We start from the raw sequence: 5,586 nt of genomic DNA, 5'->3' as shown, positions 1-5,586 counted from the left end.
GTTGTTCATCCAGAAATTCACCAAGTGGCACAGTAGTATCAAGCATAGAAGTAGTTTCATCATAAGTATCATGTATAGAAGAAGTAGCATCATCAATAACATGTGACATATTAGAACGAATAGCAGAAGTAGGTTTAGGTGTCGCAAGCTTACTCAAAACAGAAGGTGAATCAAGTGCAGAGCTAGATGGTAGTTCCTTAACTCCCCTCGTAGTTGAGGGATAAATCTTGGTTCTTGGATCTTTCAAGTTCTTCATAATGATAAGCAGATATAAATACCAAGTGACTCAAAGAATAGAGCTATGCTCCCCGGCAACGGCGCCCGAAAATAGTCTTGATAACCCACAAGTATAGGGGATCGCAACAGTTTTCGAGGGTAAAGTATTCAACCCAAATTTATTGATTCGACACAAGGGGAGCCAAAGAGTATTCTCAAGTATTTGCAGCTGAGTTGTCAATTCAACCACACCTGGAAACTTAGTATCTGCAGCAAAGTATTTAGTAGCAAAGTAATATGATAGTAGTGGTAACGGTAGCAAAAGATAAGAGTAGTAAAAGTAATGTTTTTGGTGTTTTGTAGTGATGATAGCAATAGCAACGGGAAAGTAAATAAGCGAAGAACAATATATGGAAAGCTCGTAGGCAATGGACCAGTGATGGAGAATTATGCCGAATGCGGTTCATCATGTAATAGTCATAACCTAGGGTGACACAGAACTAGCTCCAGTTCATTGATATAATGTAGGCATGTATTCTGAACATAGTCATACGTGCTTATGGAAAAGAACTTGCATGACATCTTTTGTCCTACCCTCCTGTGGCAGCGGGGTCCTTACGGAAACTAAGGGATATTAAGGCCTCCTTTTAATAGAGTACCAGAACAAAGCATTAAAACATAGTGAATACATGAACTCCTCAAACTACGGTTATCACTGGTAAGTATCCCGATTATTGTCACTTCGGGGTTAATGGATCATAACACATAATAGGTGACTATAGACTTGCAAGATAGGATCAAGAACACTCATATATTGATCAAAACATAATAGGTTCAGATCTGAAATCATGGCACTCAGGCCCTAGTGACAAGCATTAAGCATAGCAAAGTCATAGCAACATAAATATCAGAACATAGTGGATACTAGGGATCAAACCCTAACAAAACTAACTCGATTACATGATAGATCCCATCCAACCCATCACCATCCAGCAAGCTTACAATGTAATTACTCACGCACGGTGGTGAACATCATGAAATTGGTGATGGAGGATGGTTGATGACGACGATGGTGACGGATTCCCCTCTCCGGAGCCCCGAACGGACTCCTGATCAGCCCTCCCGAGAGGTTTTAGGGCTTGGCGGTGGCTCCGTATCGTAAAACGCGATGAATTCTTCTCCCTGATTTTTTTCTCCCCGAAACACAATATATAGAGTTGGAGTTGGAGTTAGAGAGGCACCAGGGGGCCCACGAGGTAGGGGTGTCGCCCTAGGGGAAAAGGCACGCCCCCACCCTCGTGGAGAGGTGGTGGCCCCCCTGGCCTTCATATTTTGCAGGTATTTTTTATATTTTCCAAAAAGATGCTCCATGAAGTTTCAGGTCATTCCGAGAACGTTTGTTTCTGCACATAAATAACACCATGGTAATTCTGCTGAAAACGGCATCAGTCCGGGTTAGTTCCATTCAAATCATGCATGTTAGAGTCCAAAACAAGGGCAAAAGTGTTTGGAAAAGTAGATACATTGGAGACGTATCAATGGTCTGCACATTTGGTTCTCACGAGTCAGTCATATTAGTTAGTAATGTGAACATTATGTGCATGATTGGGCTAATATGCACGAGAAACATACCATGATGAGCTCGTATAGGGCCCGGTTGGACGCCTCGTTCCGGTTCCTCTCCTCCTCCAACAACTTAACCGTCCTCTCCTCCAGCTCCCTCCCACTCTCCGCCGCCTCCCTTTTTGCCTCCTCCGAAAGCGCCTGGGTGTTCAATCTCTCTTTCTCAACCATGGCCTGCAACACACCGCTCCTCGTTAGCATTGTAACCATCGACGGACGCACACACAATGTAATGGAGGAAAGGTGAGAGATTCCATATAACTAACCGCCATGGCCATGCATGAGGCGTTATCTCAGGATCAGAGCTACTCTGGTGCTTCTTGATATGCGGGAGAGTCCTTGGACAACGTATCAGTCCATCACCAAGGGCTATGAAGCCATGGGACCTCCCGCCACCAGATATCATCACCAGCTCTGTATCAAAAGGATCCTAGCTCGGGTTAATGTCCTCCCCTTTCCTCGCCTTCCCCTTGTCTCTGTACCTCACGAGCTTGTGGTGGGAGGAGATGTTGGTGAAGCTCTCTGGATGATCTAGGTCAGACTCCATGAATGGCTTCGCCTTCTTGTACGGGGCAGTATGGGCCATGCCATAGAGGTCGAACAGATTTGGCACAGGCTTCTTGTTGTGGTGCTCCTGAGAGAGAGGAACAAAATATTATTTAAGGGCTCAACCTAGCATGAAGAATGATATTGCTATGTAAATAGGTCATTTTGGAGATAAGTAAGGTTATTATGTCATTTTCGAGGAAAATAAGCTAAGTTTAGGTCAATTTGGAGGTAACCAATATTATTATGCCATTTTGACCAAAGTATGCTAATTATGTCATTATTGAGCTATCCAAGTTAGTTATGCCATTTTTAGCTAACTAAAACATATTTAGGCATTCTATAGAGCTATCTAAGGTTATTATGTCATTTCAGAGCTAATTATGTCATGAATGAACTAGCTAAGATTAGTTTAGCTCGTTATTGAGCTATTGAAGGTAGTTATGCCATTTTTTAACTAAGTAAATCATATTAAGTCATTTTATAGAGCTATCTAAGGTTATTATGTCATTTTAGAGCTAAATATGTCATAAATGAACTAGCTAAGATTAGTTTAGGTCATGATTTAGCTATCCTAGGTAGTTATGCCATTTTTAACTAACTAAAGCATATTTAGTTATTTTATCGACCTATCTAAGGTTACTATGTCATTTTAGAGCTAATTATATCATAAATGAACTATCCAAGGTAGTTATGCCATTTTTTAACTAACTAAGCATATTAATATAAGTCATTTTGGAAGGGATAAATGCTAGCATGAAGAATGAAATTGCATGAATCATGTAGAAAACCACATACCCAGTTCTCCACGTACTCAAACAGGTTGGAGCTCCCTTGATGGTGTGGCACACCTTCCATTTGGTCGCGCTTATCCTTGGCCCTATGGTGTTCGGCTAGCCATTAGGGAGAGCACCACGCATCCACTAACGCCTCCCAACAGTCCATATTATCCACATACCATCTCGGGGGCACCTAAGTTAGTCAAGAGAAATTTCAGTGCTACACCTATGAATCAAATCAAGAAAACTAAGTTCAAGGCCTTAAGAATAGGTAATTACCTGCATGTACTTCTCATTACTCAGAAACTTGCCGCGACACTTTTTCTTGGCCCTCCTAATATCCTTCGAGGCGTAGTAGTCTCGAACGGCCTACACCCGAACCTCGTGCATTAAGTTCTGAAGTAGGCGCTTGCACTCGGTTTCGACAACCATAGACGCGGCCTCCTGCTCTCCCTATGAAACCTTGTAGAAGGTTTGCAATAAAAAGGACAACACTGATTAGTACAATCACTTGGTAGTGTTGATTTTTAATTCTGTAAAGGATAAATTACCCAAAACCGACGGAACACAATGTCGGCCACCGTCTCGCACAAGACACCGACGACCATCTCCTCCGGCGGGGCCGGGGCAACCGAGTACAACTCCCAGCTCAGTGCTAGCTCTGGAACCTGACCCTCACCGGGTAACGTGACCCACCCAGGGAAGTGCTCCCGGCAAAGCACACCAAGGACCTAGTTGGGCCTGCGGACACCACGGGGGTGTACCCAGCCCCTGCAGTATGACAAGGCCAACGCATTAGATATTAATTTGAAGGAACATGAAGGCAAAAGGTTAAAAAATAGTAAATGCACTTACTTCAACCCATTAGGTGCAATCAACCACCTCTGGTCGGGGGTCGTTGGCATGGGCGGGAGCTTTGTACAGCCACGCTTGTAGACCTTCTTGCCCTTCTCAACCAACTCATCGTCGCTGTAGCTATCATCAGAAAAGGTGTCCTCGCTACCATTAGTAGGGCCACTATCCCCCGGAGTCTCGTGGGAAGAAGACTCTGGGACCGGAGTCTTGTGGGAAGAAGACTCCGAGACTGAAGTCTTTTGGGACGAAGACTCTCGGACCAGACTCACGTGGGGCGAAGGATCGGTGACATGAATCAGGTGCGGCGAAGGATCGGCGGCCCGAGTCTGGTGGGGCGAAGGATCGGCGACCTGAGGCTCATGGACTGGAGTCCGAGACGGGTCCACGTCAGATGGAGCAGTCCCATGGTCGGGTGAATCAGCTGGGGGTGGCGGCGAGGAAGGCGTAGGTGCCTTCCTACCTCTCCCGCTGCCACGTCCACCTCTAGCAGCCTTCTTCATCCTCCCCCGACCTCTCCCAGCCAAAGAAGAAGCGCCCGCCGCTGCTGTCTGCGTACTGTCTAGCAGCGCTCTTTGGAGTGGCTGGGGTGGAATAATGGAACCACCCCTCCCAGTAGTGCTCCCAGGAGGCTCGGGGCGCTCTGGACCCTTGCCCACCATCCAGTCAACACTTGCAATAACAAAAAGTAAACGAAATTAGTACAACATAAAAATTTGAATACCCGACATGAATAATATGTATATAATTTAAGTGTATCATCATCATGAACATATATAATAAAAAAATGAATACCTCACATTACTAATATTACTCTGAATCGTCTATATATGCTCCGGGATTGATACGTCTCCAACGTATCTATATTTTTTTATTGTTCCATGCTATTATATTATTTGTTTTGGATGTTTAACGGGCTTTAATTTACCTTTTTATATTATTTTTCGGACTAACCTACTAACCAAAGGCCCTGTGCAAATTGCTATTTTTTTGCCTATTTCATTGTTTCGCAGAAAAGGAATATCAAACGGAATCCAAACAGAATGAAACCTTTGGGAGAGTTATTTTTGGAACAAACGTGATCCAGGAGACTTGGAGTGGGCGTCAAGAAAGAAGCAAGGAGGCACGCCAGGGGGGGGGGTAGGCGCGCACCCACCCTCGTGGGCCCCTCGCAGCTCCACCGATGTACTTCTTCCTCCTATATATACCCATATACCCCGAAAACATCCAGGAGCACCACAAAACCCTATTTCCACCGCCGCAACCTTCTATACCCGTGAGATCCCATCTTGGGGCCTTTTCCGGCGCTCTGCCAGAGGGGGAATCGATCACGGAGGGCTTCTACATCAACACCATAGCCTCTACGATGATGTGTGAGTAGTTTACGACAGACCTTCGGGTCCATAGTTATTAGCTAGATGGCTTCTTCTCTCTCTTTGGATCTCAATACAAAGTTTTCCTCGGTTCTCTTGGAGATCTATTCGATGTAATTCTTTTTGCGGTGTGTTTGTCGAGATCCGATGAATTGTGGGTTTATGATCAAGATTATCTATGAACAATATTTGATTAT

This window comes from Triticum urartu, chromosome 7A (genome assembly GCF_056163025.1).
Source record: "Triticum urartu cultivar PI428250 chromosome 7A, HENAU_Tu73, whole genome shotgun sequence".
Taxonomy (NCBI): Eukaryota; Viridiplantae; Streptophyta; class Magnoliopsida; order Poales; family Poaceae; genus Triticum; species Triticum urartu.
This window is presented reverse-complemented; position numbering follows the sequence as displayed.